Below are 15,569 nucleotides of genomic sequence, written 5' to 3' on the forward strand. Positions count from 1 at the left end.
AGTGTCTTTCTCCAGTGTAACAGTCTCACCTGGATCTTCATCTGAGCTGCTGTCATCATTATCTTCATCATCACTGTCATCATCCCCATCCAAACCATCTGCTGAAAAGTCAGGCAGATTGGGAATGATGTCCTGGATGACCTCTTTGGTGAGCATCAATTCCTCCTTGAGCTTTTCGGTGCTGGGTTTGAGCTCATGAGAGAAGTCATGAGCGTGCTGCTCCAAGTGATCAAGTCTCTTCAGAGCACAGTCCACCTTTTGCTCGATCTTGTCCAGCGTCGTGAGCTTCTGCCATATCTTGTGCAGCATTTGAGAGTCTGAGGATAGATTGACCGCAGCAAGCGCAGCCACTTCGGCCATCACTGGGTCCTTCTGCTGCTCAAAGAAGTTGCTGAATGTTGGCTCGGTGCAGAAGCTGGAGTCACTCTGAGTGTGCGTCTTTGAGCGCAGCTTGCGCCTGGACAGCCCGAAAACTTTCTTCACGTCCTTATTCTTTGCCATGACTGAGAATTCGTACACACTATCTATGCCCAAGTGTTGCAATTCCTTTCATCCATACCAGTCTCAATCTCCAATCAAGATTGCAGTGTAAGTGATGTGCTCATCAGCTGACAATTTCCAATGAGAGATATTTCCTATGCTTTGGTTGAATAAGTTATTTTCTTCTAGACACTCACTATTGTTGAACTGACTCTTGAGCTCAGGGAGCTAGAGGCAAGCCAATCAATCTTAATGATGATGCATCAGTGGGTGCCAAAGAAATTCACTCTACGTACACTGATTAACAAGATATCTGCAAAACTTCTTCCCAGTTATTCAGGGTCTAGAATTGTTCATTTGTCAGTGCTGGCAGGTCTCTGGAATATCACATTCAATTTCCCGAATTCACACGGTGAAATATAAGATTTCCTCTCTCAAAACCTGTATTGCAACTCAACACCTGCATCAGCCACTCAACTCCAGGTCCAGTCAATTATTGTAAATTCACCAACTAGTGTCCGAGTGCCATTGTTAACTCCACGCAGTAGATCTAGTGGGCCAATTGGTAGATGGCTGTGCAGGAGCAAACTGTCTCAACAGATAACCTCCTTGGGGAATGACTGGATAGAGGAGTGGCTGGTTGAGTAGGGCCCCTTTAACGTGTTGTCTGCGGGTGGATCGTTGGGTCTCGTGAGATGTGCATTTCCTGTTTGATCAGTGCGGCAGCGGGTGATGGCAATTCATGTGTCCATCCTTGTGATCAGCTGGAACCGGTGAGGACAATCAGGGGTGGGGTGCAAAGTGAGGTTACAGTGGTTACCCCCTCCCCCTAGCAGACCAACTGGTCTTTGACAGGAACACCTGCCCTGTATGTTACTCCATTCAGTTCTCCTGCAATCTTCTTTGTGCAGCATATTTCCAACTCTCTCCAATACGCAGTTACTATCCACACATACACAATTCACAAAATCAATTACAGATCTCTCTTCAAAAACAAAAGATAGACAGGACTAATGAAACATCATTGTCATCGATGAAATGCCTCCCAGCTTGAATTAATTGAACATGGTAACACAGTGATATCTATGTCGGGGTACAGCCAGACTCATCAGGTCAGTAAGATGAAACACTGAGCAATGTCATCCCATAGATTTATCTGCTTCTTCTTAGAGGTTTGAAAACAAAGTCAGAGAATGCCGCAGTCCAAATCTGTGAAAGTAAATCAGAATTGGTCGCTCATGGATTTACACTGTTTAGTCATACTCTCTACCAGCAACAGCAGCAGCACCATAATATAAATCCTCAAGCATGGACTTCGTGCATGCTAGAGTTGTCTTGTGCATGTGCCGGGCACTTCTCAAGCTGACATCACGTTACATGTTTATTTATCTGCAATACAACAGGTGGTTAACCATGAACCACACATCTGACTGCAATACTACAAAGTGCGGATCCATCCATCACTGCTATAAGTGTGCTGCACCACAATCCCGGGATCCAGTCCACAGGTTTTGCAAGGTTGCGTCGTAACGGTTACAAGCTGAAATCATACTATCGGGTGCAAGCCTGCTGGCAATTGGCCACTGACCTCTATTTATATACCAGAGGAAGGGGACATATAAATGGAGGGGGAGAAAATACCTCAGGCCTCAAAGAGAGTGGGGTACAAAACTAATGCATCACACAGGGTTATTACATAATCATTTCCTTTCAAAGTTATAATCACTTCTTCAAGTCATGAACATCATAACTATTTTTTATACAGTCATAAACACTATAATCATAATTTTCCTGTTGCATAAATCTAGAAAATTACAACTGTGATTTTCCATGAAAACCTTGGAAACTTTAACTGTGATTTTCCTGTAGTAAAATCTTGTACACTATAACTATAATTACTATTTTCTGTCTCCTTGGAATATTCTTGTCTCCTGTCAGGTACGGACCAGATAAGTCAAATTTCATTTAATCCTGACGTGCATTCAACTACTGAACATCTTTTAAAGTTTGTGATGCATTTTTTTTTCAAGTTGCAGCAACAGCTGATATCCGTAGTGATCATTATACTAGTAACACACAAAAAAAAAAAAAATTAGTGATAACAATATCAATGCAACAAAGGTATGCAATAATCTATTGCTATTGCCTAGTAGTGCCGTGGTGACAAACAAGAAGGGAACAACATAATCCAAGTCATATTCTCAGCATGAAGGCAGTTTCCTCCGTCAATGCACGAGCCCTTGGTCATCCCCCATAAACAGTGCAAAGCCTGCGGTAAGTCAGGAGCCCATGTTATGTTCAAGGAGAAAAAATCCACAGCTGAGTCATTTCACTGTCACTTTCACCACTGACTAGAATCCCCTCGAAAAGTGATAAAGCGAACACAAGCAAGAACTCTCACATGATCGCACAAAAGTGACTGCCAGCCATGAATATTGCAGAGGAAAACAAAAAGCGATAGAACCAAGACACACTAAGCCTCAATATGCTCAGTGAGATGCTATCCATCAAAACGCAATCATCTCACTCCCAAGTCACTTCCAAGCTCCAATAGTCGTGGATAAAAACAATCAAAATCCATAGAATTGCCCTTTTTTTAATGCCGGCGCAGATCATGGGGAGCTATTTTCGGCGACAAATGAGCTCACTCTCGATCTACGAGAGCAACCGCGATCCTCTTGCGGTGCAGAAAAATCATAAGACTGGGGGTATATCACCATGAGACATTTCCCCCCAAACTCCGGTAGCAGACTTGTTGAAACGGGTGTGTTTCCTTTACCCTCTCTCAATCCCTGAACGACTGACGTGTGATGTGCTCGCTACACGTATGGGCCAGACTTTGTTACCCACCACCACCGGGCAGGGGGTAAGCACAGGGAAGGGGTGGGGCAGGGAAGGGGTGGGGCAAGCCAAGCAGGTGATCGTGACCTTTATAGGCAGACAAGTGTCCCCACCCCCTCCCTAGAATCATGGAAAAACTAGTCATGTTTTCCCCTCTATTTCACCCACTTTCAAGTGTGAACTCTTGACCACCATGTACGACAGAAGGGTGAAAATCAAGAAGAAGCCACTAAACTGCTAAGAGTTAAGTCACTGACCATTAAGTCCCTGATCACAAATACTTAAAAATGTGTATAGTGTCAATTTATCAAGCTTATTGAGGTGCATATGAAACACAGACAGTGCTGTGAAGAAAAAACACACACACAAAAAAAAAAATGAGCAAGACTAACTTGGATCCAGGCACTAATTGGAACATACTTCCTTCACATTGTGAGAGGATAATTTCTGTCCATTACAAAAGTATGGGAAATGATTGGATTTCCATCTTGTGGTCTAGGGATGCTGCTGAAGTATATTACTCTGAGACTAAACCTTATGAAATCTGTATATCTCTCACCAAGGAGTTTGACCAATCAAGAGAAGCATGTCTTGCATAAGTCTTGTCATTTTCTTTCTTAAAGCAAGTCTACAGTGAAGTGTGAGATCTATCATATTGAAATATTGTGTGCATGTCTTCTGCAAAATATATTTTACTACCAGCAACATGTTCAGGGTACAAAGAGTTTGTTATATCAAAAAGCCATGGTTAGACTGAGCAGACAAGTACATGAAAAAAAAAAACTATACACAAGACAGAGAGAAGGAGAGAGCAAGCAATGTGGATATATGTGATTACAAGGACATTGCATTATTTCTTTAAATCAGGCTAGAGAATATTATCTTTGGCATAAATAACATGATATGATACAAGACAGAACATGCAAATGCACAAGGTTAGGAAAATAAATATCCCAGTGTAATGCACACATGAAGAAAACAAACAAACAAATGCTATAAAAGCAACAAATAACTCAAGACTTTTTAAATGGTGGACATTTTATGATCTTTACAATGCCTAAGCTGTTTTTTTTTCCGTTTTTCGTATTTGAACATTACACACATAATATTATACAAATACTTATGATGAATCTAGATGAGCATACAATATATACTTTAAAGAATTAAGACAAAGTCAATTTGGAGCAAACGAAATTTGGCAGACAGTCACGATCTTTGCTTTGCCAGTTAATGATTGGCTCATTTGCTAAGCACTGATCATTCAATTTATTTAATTGATTATGACAAACTCAGTGAGAATGACCCATGAGGGTAATTTGGGCATCATTACCAAGTTGTCCAAGGCCATTCAAACAGTTACTAATAACTTGACCATCAACCACCAATGGTGAAGATGGGTGAATGAGTGAGCAATGCCTTCGGAATAAAACTTCAAATAGCATTTAGACTTCATTTCATGTGATTTTTTCTAAATTTCTATACAGGAACATCTCCGCAAACATAAAATGGAAATGAAAAAACAGTATTTGACTCCGAAGCTGTCACTAATGAATGAAGCTATTATTATCTCGGCCGGAGCTATATTTAACCGCTCAGTGATTAATCGGCAAACTACGTCTGTTCTCTGCGGCGGAGATCGTATGATTGTCAGGGCCAGTAATCATCCCTTAATGAGTCCATCCATTGCGGGCTGGGCGGGGCATCTTGGAGAATGTGCTCAGAACTAACAGGAAGTTCTTGATCAAACTCCATCTTCCTGATACAGCCATACAAGCAAACAGGCACATTTCCTCTCATAAAGTCTTTCTTGTCCTTGGCTTCAAATAATGAAGCAATCATATATTCCGAGGGCCAATCTAAACATTGTCAAATGGTTCACTGGATTGATATCAATCAATGACATTTTGGAGGGGGCGGGACGGGGGTCACATCTTTGCTGAAAAGGAGGAGTAGGGTAAAATCATTTCAATTTGTTGCATTACTTTTGACAACCAGTCTGCCATTCTCCCAGCATTCATTATATGCAATCAGCAGTAATAGGCACAAATTAAGCCAGAAATGAATGGACACCGTGTTGCCTGCCCATTCAAGTATGACCTCACTCGAATCATCCCTTCGAACTACTAAATGAACAAGCATCAATCAATCAAGTTGCTGTGACAGACAAGATGTAAAATGACATAATCTTGACAGCTTCAGGTGATTACGATAAATCATGTAGGACTTGCTGCAATGAATCAGATCATTGAACATGTGTGGAGACCAAGTGGCCACAATACTGATAATCGTAATATCATATGAATACACTAAAAGACCTGCCTTTCTGCCATAGCAAGTTGCTTTGATCTGCATGAAAATTACCCTAATCAAAGGTAGATCACTGCTAAAAGAGCATTAGACAAATTATGAATGAACTCTTCTTCAATCAAAACTTTTCTAAACTAATAATCTTCATTTTTCTCCTACGCATTCTATATTTGTAAACTTTGATACCAAGAACAGAACTTAACCCCCCCCCCCCAAGAAATTGAGATCAAGCTGTAGGTGATCAAAAAGGCATTCGGTGGAAATGACCAATTAAAGCCATAGCTTGGCCAACCTAGGGCTCTGCCTGTCCATCGGCAGACAGCTGACTTGGAATTTCTAGCAGATGCGAGAAACCAATCCTGAGAAAATTCGAGCTCAGACAGTAGGATTAGCAGTGGCACGGAAACCATCTTCCTGAATTTGTTCAGGGGATCCCGTATCCATACGGCAATTTAGCGATGAGCAATTTCTCCCAATCCAGTGCTCAGAGAGAAAGGCTTTATTTGCATTCCATTTTCAGTAAAGAGACACATTTAAAGAACATGATAAAAACATACTTGAAGAAAACTTGGAACCTAATGAAATATGACAAAATACTTACAGAAAATATTCCTATGAAGTAAAAAAAAAAAGAGAAAGAAAATGTTTCCCAAACTTTTAATACCACAAATGGCTGTGTTCTTTCATTTTTTGGCCCTCTAGTCTTTGACCTACTTGGTGTCATCATAGGTAATTAAGGTAATTTTATTCAGAATTATGGTGTAGACTTGCAGATATACAAAGAATACTTCTGTGAGCTCTATGTCATTGATTCATGATGTGACTCTTTAAATGTGACACACGTGAAGTCAGGCTGATCAATTTGACACAAAATGAATCCATATCCTGGTTTTTTTTTAAAATCCTTCTTTTGTATTTGCTCTCCATTATCCTACTTGCTGGTCATATTTCTGCTACTACACATGGCGCATTGATGGTGTATTCATCTGTGCCACTCATATACTCGTCCTTTGGCAGGGTAGACGTAGAGAGAAAGCACAGGACTCAGTGGCAGTGCTGAAGTTGCGATAGGATGCCACAGGAAACAAAGATCTGTTTTCTACGCTGTGCATTTAAGATTTACGTGAAGTTTTAGTGACTGTCTGCCCCAAGTTTGCTCCAAAATGACCAAAAGTCAGCCTAGATGACATTGTAATGTGCAAGAGAAGGAGGCACAAATGTTTGCTTGTCTTACCATTTTTCTTCTGTCTCAGCTCTCTGATTTCTCCTCGGAGAGCTCGCCTTTCTTCAAAGGTCTCTGCGATGCTGAGCTGTGGAGGAAAAATTTGAGAGAGGAGGGGGAGAGACGGGGAGTGATAGAAGAAAAGTACAGACGAGATGGAGAGAAGAACGAGTGGGAGAGGGATAGAAGGATGGAGCAAAAAGAACAGAGTGAAAGAGATAGAGACAGTTAGAAAAGGAAAAGGAAACAAGAGAGAAAGATAGAGAAAAAAGGAAAAGATAGAGAGAAAAAGCAAGAAAAAGATAGAAGAACACGCAGAAGAGAAGAAAAGGGAAAGGGGATAGAAGGATGGAGTAAAAGGAACAGAGTAAAAGAGATAGAGATGGTGAAAATGGATGAAGGAGAACAGAGAGAGAGACAGATGGAGAAAAAAAATGGCAAGGATGGAGGGAAGAATGAGCACAAAAGAAGAAAATTGAAAGGAAGAAGGAGAGGGTAAAAGGGACAGAATGAAAAAAAAAAAAAGATAGTGGAAGTTGGAATGGGAGAAAGAAGACAGTCGGGGAGGGAGAGATGGAAAGAGCAAAGAAAAGATGGAAAGAAGAATGAGTGGAAGATAGGAAAAGGGAGAGGGGATAGAAGGAGGAAGCAAAATGGACAGAGTAAAAAAGATAGAGACAGTTAGGATGGGAGAAAAAGGACAGTCAGAAAGAGAGAGAGAGGGAGAGATTGACAGATATGGGGTAAGAGATGGGTTGAAATTGAGTGTCGGATGGTAAGCAAATTTAAGTAATTGCCCAAATTGTCTTCATTTCCTCTCTCACAGCTATGTCTTCCTGATGAAACAATTAACCAATTTATATTTTATTTATAGGAATTCACCTTTGTACCATAAGCCACCTTAAAGGGTATGTACAGTTCTGGTCGAGGTGAAGATTTAGCTTTTAACGTTTTGTGAGATATTCAGAAACCACTCTATGACATGTGAAAGAGCATGCAGTTCTAAGGGGTATCAAAAGTTTATTCGATGAAAATCGGTTTTGAAATGGCTGAGATATCCAAAAACAAGGTGAAACAAAGAGATACTAATAAAGTTGGGGCATGTCGCCTTTTATTATTAGCACTTTCTTGGATATCTCAGCCATTTGAAAACCAATTTTCATCAAATAAACGTTGAATCCTTCTTAAAATTACATGCTCTTTCATATTTCATAAGAGGCTTTTCATTATCTCACTTAGGAATGTTCAAAACATGAATCCTTACTTCAACCAGTACTGTACAGTCCCTTTAAGGTTGGCCTAGTTCTTTAGAAATATATTATGCATCCATGGCATAACATTTATAAAATACAATGCCATATAATTATAAAGAGTTGTAATGGAGGCATTTATGTGGATTCAATCATTCATGTAATGTAATTCTAATGTTTGTAGAAAAAAAATCACAGAAATGAACAAAGAAAAAAAAATCACAGAAATGAACAAAGAAAAAAATACTTTGGACTAATCAGCTGAACTGATTCCTTCAAACATATCCTAAATTTCTCATCACATTTACAATATACATCAGTCCTTTCAAAAAGCAACATCTATGACCAAATTGAAACTATGGGCACTCTCCTGCAGTACAGGTGAAATATATATTTGGAAAACCTAAAAAAAATACCAACAACAACAATCTGACCCCTTTCAACAAGCAAACATCCCTAATGAAAGATATTAAGAGCATGTGATTTACAAAATGAAACTTGAATGATTAAGTTACTTGGCGGAGCTACTTTAAGAATTGGAGTAATTTACACACACACACACACACATATATATATATATATATATATATATCTTTTCACTCTTTCTAAATACATAAAATCATGCCAACATAATTGCTGGGAAGAGTTGCTTATATCATGTTTAACATATCGCGGGGATTCAATATCAATGTCTCTGGCAGCAGTCATTATCACTTCACAGTTGCATGGGTAAAAACTAAAAGGAAGCAATATATTCAAATCTTTCAAATATTGACAGGGATCAGCCTTTGAAAGGCCATTACGACCTATTGTGATTCCCCCACATTTTATATATATTCATTACATCTTGCATGATGAAGTTGTGCTCATTGAAAAGTTGGTATTTTTTTATTTACCCTGGGGAAATAAATGAATTGAATTGAATTGGTCATTACCTGAATTCTTTGAAACCACAGGTACAAAGGTATTTCAAGATATTGAGGAGGAATAAGGCAAAAGTTGCATTTCTTTAAATTCATTAACTTCTGGAAAAGGATTGCACTAGCAAGATCAAAGACTCTAACCCCTCCCCCTTGAAAAGATGAATTCACTGTCAACTTTTTTTAAGATGTGACACACAATATTCCGGAGGTATGCTTCCACTATCAACATTTTGCCGAAAGGCTTCAGTCATCGCAACGCAACTTCACTACTCCCAGCTGTGAACTCTGACCTGTTTCTGTAGGGAGGCAATCTTGTCGTCCAGGTCGGAGGCAATCACTTTGACTTGCTCCTGGTGGGCCTGGGGGTCATCTAGATTTGACCTCTGACCTCCAGCTGACCTGGACAGGACCAGGTTGGTGTGATTTTCCTGCTGTATGCTAACAGAGGGAGGCTCCGCCTTCTCACGGGAGGGTTGACCTTGCATGGCCGCGTCCAGCTCATCTGAGAGAAATACAACAAGTGTGAAGATGGGAGCGTAATAATCACTTATTATTCATTACTACAAATTGCCCAAATCAGAATCATGATTACGCTTTGAAATATTCTATTGTCACCTTACTTTGCTGTTCTACTTTTCAAGTGTCCTCTTTCATGTCTGGCAACCAAGTAAGCATTGTGATGAATTAGATTTGATCACGTTTCAAGAAGGAAAGCACTATACATGCCATCCAACAACAACAACAACACAGGGGATTGCAGCCACCTGTTACGACATCCACAGACTACATGATGAATTAATGTTCATGCACCTTGAGTATCTTGGCTGTTCTTGTAGGTGAAAGTCACATGATGTGACATACTGACATTTTGGCAGAATATCAAGCTTCTCTCGTTCCCCCTTTTACTCGGTGAGCGAGAATATCTCATCCTGCATGTAGTTGATGGCAATCTACTGCCCTCTACCGTTAATCGTACGTCCCTCCCTCGATCCCCCTATCGCTCTCTCACTCGGATTGACACATTGATGGTGAATCACGGAGATTAGCCGGGCGCTTTTGGTTCCGAAGAGTCACCTCGCTAATGAGCCAAACGATTGACAAGCCATCCACAAGACACAGGGAATCACTGTCGGTTCGTCTTAATGTCTTCGTTCTCTTCAACACACATGCATAACAAGTATAATGGTCACCTTAGATTGGTCCATTAAAGGGCAAATGTCATTGCATATTATAGGCCTATTTGTTTTGTTGTTTCAAGATTTGCTGGGGGAGGGGGGTTGTTTGCTTTCTAAAATGGGTCTGGATTGAAAAAGCAATCCATGTTTTTCGTGCACTCCACATTCACTTCTTGCTACGTTTTGATAAGAGCATTGGATTATCTTAAGCAGTAAAAATGTCACAGAAGCATGATGGTCAATTCTAATCTGTCAAGTACTATTGCTAATGAAATTTATTTATTGTTGCTTCTTTTATTTTTCTTATTGCATCATCACTACAATCTATGACAGTGATATTGCTGTTGCTTTCATAATGACATTAAATCATAACCATCATCACCAACAGCATCAACAATAATTACCTCTGAGATGCAAAACTAGCAAAACTGCCATGAAAAATTAATGAGATTTCAGCTAATAACTGATGGAAAATGAGTGCAAGGGATTTACCATCTAGGATGAGACTGGAACTTATTGGACATGTTTCAAATAAAGAGAGGTACCATATGCAGAATTTCACAGACCTTAGTAATTTCACACATAATGTGCTCCTGTAGTTCAGACTCAAGTGCACAGTATGATATATTGTGTACATTAAGCAGTCTCCCCTGTTCAATTGGGCCACAATTATCTTGACTGAACGATAAGATCATGAAATGATCATATTATCTGTCGTTTTATTTCATCTATCACATAATTTTCAAGATAGCTAACTTGGTAGTGCATCTATAGACAGTACTAAACTAGGAGCTTATCATCAAAGTTTAAAACTTTGAGCTAAACTTCCAGTTCAGAAATGTTTTGTGAACATAACTATTATGTAGGTGTGTATGTCCAGTAACCTGTCATTCAACATCTCTCTGACTGAATTTCATTTCTGTTCCCTTCAAGCTGTAGAAATCAACCTCAGGTCCAGTGTTTTCAGTTGCTAATCTGACCTAGTTTCTAGGGGGATATTTGGCACAGGCTGAAACTCCCCATCTCATCCTGGCTCACACGGAGGAAGGAAAAAACATGTCCTAGGACCCAAACTGGGACTGATAAGCAGCATTTTTTGCTTGACAGCAATATCAAAGAGAGAATTCCGTCACCTATTTACTGTTTTATATTTTTATTTTTATTTTTTTGTATCTGAATCAAGAGATTTAGTTTCAACAGTAAATGTATGTGTAGGTTTGGATTACTTGAAACTATAGTGAATGCTCAGTGAATCAGTGAGTAAAATACAAAATGGTGACCCTTCTTGAAAACAAAATAAAACAATATCTAGTAGCTTTCATCTATATATTTGAATCAGATATCTAACAAAAAAGAAAAACAAAAAGAAATGGCAAAATGATGAAATAAAAGGGAAACAAAAGGTAGGGGATAGAGTAAAAGAGGGAAACTGAGTCCATGAATTGGGGTATTCATATAAAGATTGACAAGTTGTGACATTGGGCGAAAAAGTACTGATACATCGCAGCCAAAGAGATGTGCAGAAGATGAACCATCTCATTGTCCATGTTATGGTAGCTTACACTCTTATGTTTTTCTCTACTGCTATGATGACATGATTTTTGTTCCAGTGCGAACAGAAAGCCCAAACTTCATCATTTATAATATTTATGTATCTCCTTGTGAGAATGGGCAATGGGAAACCTTACATAAAGACAACAACAAATGTTATAAAAAGATGATCAAAAAGAGTGATAAAAGATGACAGGAAACACAAAAGAAATGCTACATCTTTCTCTTGTAAAATGTGCTTCCTAATGTAAGCTGGTGTTTTTGTTTGTTTGTTTGTTTGTTTGTTTGTTTGTTTTATTGTTATTGTTTTTCGGGGGGGGGGGGGTTCTGTCGTATTTTGCTCTCTTTTTTGAGGGGGTGGTGCTTTGTTTTTTGGGGGGGGGTTGTACATTGAGACATAACCATCATTTAATGGGCAGTCACTTTCTAGCAGTAATATCTTTCTCCATTTAAATTGATGATAATTTCACTGCACTGGGCTTTACTGAAAATCTATGTATTTCCTGTTTCACTGACCATTGCTGAGATTTCTATGGTTGTCCTTTCCTATTCAGGTATCTAGGTTTTGTTTTCTTTTTCCTTTTTCTCCTGGACCATTATGACCCCTCATTTGCACTTTCCTGTACTTTCACTAAAACATCAAAAGAAAACAAGCCAAAAAAGAGAGAAGAATATTGAAGAGTTCCATCGTAACAGCCATACACAAACATGATCTTTTTATCAGCAGCTTCCCCAAAGCCTTTCCGTACTAATCAAAACAGTAGGATATTTTCTCTCTTCAAACTAGAGACTCGCTTGAGAGCTCGCAGGTTGCAGCGGGACTATTTGCTGTGCGATAACGAACCCTCGTCTGGATAGTTTGGTACTTCAGGCGTGATCACATTTCAGAAATGAACCCTTTTGGATATATATGCCCTTTAACCCGTTGTCTACGGGAACCGGGTGTCCCCTGTCTTGAAGCAATGGAAATTTGAGTAATCTCAGAAGCAATGGGTTAATATCATCAGTCATGTGAGATTTGGTGCTGCCATTGTGATCAGAATTTTCAACGGTCTTCTCAGACTAGGGGATAATAACACAGACATAGGCTTCCTCTCCCCTCCCTCAAACTCCAATGAAACCTCAACATTTATGTACATAAACCAACACTGAATTCACACTAGTGCACAAAACTATCAAGGGCAGATGAAATAGCACATAAACACATTATTGATACAAGTAATCATAATAAATAGATTTACATATATTGAGATACTTTTCTATACTCACATATAAATCACTTTTCTATTTCTCAACAAGACACTGCTGAGCATGACATATTGCAAATGATTCCCCAAGAGTTTATGATCTTCAACCACCAATTAACTCGCAATGAACCATAATCTCCACATAGAATGAGCCATTACTACATGCTTTCTATCATGTACACAAGTACTTCACTGAAGTGCCCATTTCTTCCAAAGAATGACATGGCACTTACCATAATGGGGGTACGCCAGGACATTAAAGGGGAAGTGTCTATCAAATATATTATCTTATAAATCCTGAATTCAGTCAAAGCAGAAAGATAACTGAAATATTCAATGAATGTAGATTGTATTAGGAAAATCAAAAGTCCTATCTGTCAGCAAGGTATGAATTCCAAATGCTACGTGTGATTTTACTTGCCACCTTCTCTAGAGGTAAATATGTGAACAGAATTTCAGAATAATTCACTTTCAACACTTCTCTCTGCTGTTGAGATTATAGCTCTTTTTTCAACTTCTTCTTTTTCCCCCATTATTTCTTGTTTGCAATCTCAAATATTCTACAATTTCTTTCTGTAAGCTCTTAGAAGTCTTCTTACAGTCACTGTAGTTAGCCATGTTCATGCTTTTACTACATCTCAAAAATCATGTAGCAACACTTTAACAAATAGTTTTTATAGGCTTACATACAAATACGTAAGTTTTATCTTATCTCAAATTGGAAACTTGCAAAATGTTGGTTAAATTGTCCATCCTGCTGATTCTAAAACCAATTTTTCATCAAAGAGTGATATCTCACCCACTAAATCATTAACGAGCTGACTGGTGGTCCTTTATCGGGATTATCAGAAAGGTCACACTCATACTTGGCAACGACCATATATCACCCATCTTGTACTGAAGCAGGGACTTACCCCCTATCCAGACGCATGCCATTTTATACCAAAACTCGATAACGAAATGACGCATAATGGAATCATCGTATAGCCTACAGACCGTTCAGACGCTAATTTTGACTGTTCTGGGAAACGTCGTATAGATGTGTAGTCTCCCACTGCGCATGCTTTTATAGTCATGAGCGACAGCTGTGTGGTCACCTTTTGTGCGCGCTCCCATTAAGCCCCACCCAGTTATACCGTTCTATGATCGTCATACGTTCAGACGCACATGGAATGCTGATTCGATCGTTATCGAGTTCTAGTTCGAAACGATGCTCTGACCGTCATTTCGTTATACGTCGTTTCGTTAGTCAGCATTCAGACGTATAAATTCATCGCATAGCTAAACTGCTTTTGTATAGCTATACCATTCTAGTATAAATTTTTTGCATCTGAATGCCCTGTTAAATTTTAGTTGATATCATCTGACACCACAAAAGCCACAAAGTGGTGGTGTGGGGGGGGGGGGGTGTATACTTGTTATCAATCTCAAAGTTATTAGAGCAAGAAGAAAACAACCATATGCCAGAAATAACCTTAAATGTGATGTGAAGCTGATGCGTACCACCATCTCATAAAGGATCTTAATTGATTGTAAGATTGATTTCAATTGTGATACACTGCTCAACCATAAATGGACCATTCTGGAAAATAGCATCTTTGAGAAATTTACACAGTACCTAGCTTGAAAAGGTTCAGTCTCAACACAATAGGCGTGTCTTCATCAGCCCGAAGTTTCAAAATAGCGCGCTATCTTGCGGTTACCAAACTAGTCCGATGTCAAAATAGCGCGCTATCTGTGTAGTGAAGACGCAGATAGCGCGCTATTTGATCGGGAAAATTTCCCCCAAAATCTTGGTCTAGTTCGTCAACTAGAGCGCTAATTCGTGAAATAACGCGCTATCTTGGGTGTGTCTCCATCAGCCCGAAATTTTCTCGATCCCTCCACGCTTCTGGTTAGCCAGCTGGCAATGGAAAGCGCATGTACAAGCAGCTAGTGATTGTGTATAGTACATTACACGCACGGTGTATTCAAGGATCACATGTGTGTACTACAGGCCTACTGTTGTTGTCATCTTTAAAACCAGGGAGGTGATTTCTCTCACCTCCCTATTAAAACTCAGTGCCGTGCATGCTAGCTGTTTTTTTGTAAACTTCTTCTTCTGGTCCACTCTACCTTTAATTTATAGCTGAATATTCTTGCAGATTGTGTGCATATTGGATTTGTTTAAACATTGCAATTCGTTAATTTCATATAAGATGCCTCACTGGACAGAAGAAAGAGTAGCGTTATTAATATCCCTTTGGAGAGAATTTGCTGTACTGCTCACCTCCCTGGTTGTAGAATCGTACATACGGTGATATAGGAGATTTTGAGCGGGGAAATCCACTTTCGAACCGCGAGTGGCGAGCCAGGCAGAGTAATATTGAAAAGTGCGCATGCGTCAATTTTCGGACTAATTTCCCGAAGCAGGCTGTTCGAGCAGCTGATGAAGACGCACATTCGCTGTATCGGGCTATTTTCTAAGACCGCAAAATGTCCCGCTAGTTTGAACTTCGGGCTGATGAAGACACGCCTAATGATGTCAGAAGTCAGGACTCTTTTTTAAGTTAGCAAAGTATGTTCCAATATTC

The 15,569-nt window shown here is 39.4% G+C and overlaps 1 pseudogene; it reads right to left on the reverse strand.

The window, feature by feature from the left end:
- LOC139719294 (uncharacterized) overlaps nt 1–15,569 on the reverse strand; it is a 178,603-nt pseudogene that overhangs the window by 90,145 nt on the left and 72,889 nt on the right.

The sequence above is a fragment of the Diadema antillarum genome, unplaced genomic scaffold, assembly GCF_040938485.1.
Source record: "Diadema antillarum isolate AM-2024a unplaced genomic scaffold, OU_Dant_1.0 scf00000108, whole genome shotgun sequence".
NCBI classification, from domain to species: Eukaryota; Metazoa; Echinodermata; class Echinoidea; order Diadematoida; family Diadematidae; genus Diadema; species Diadema antillarum.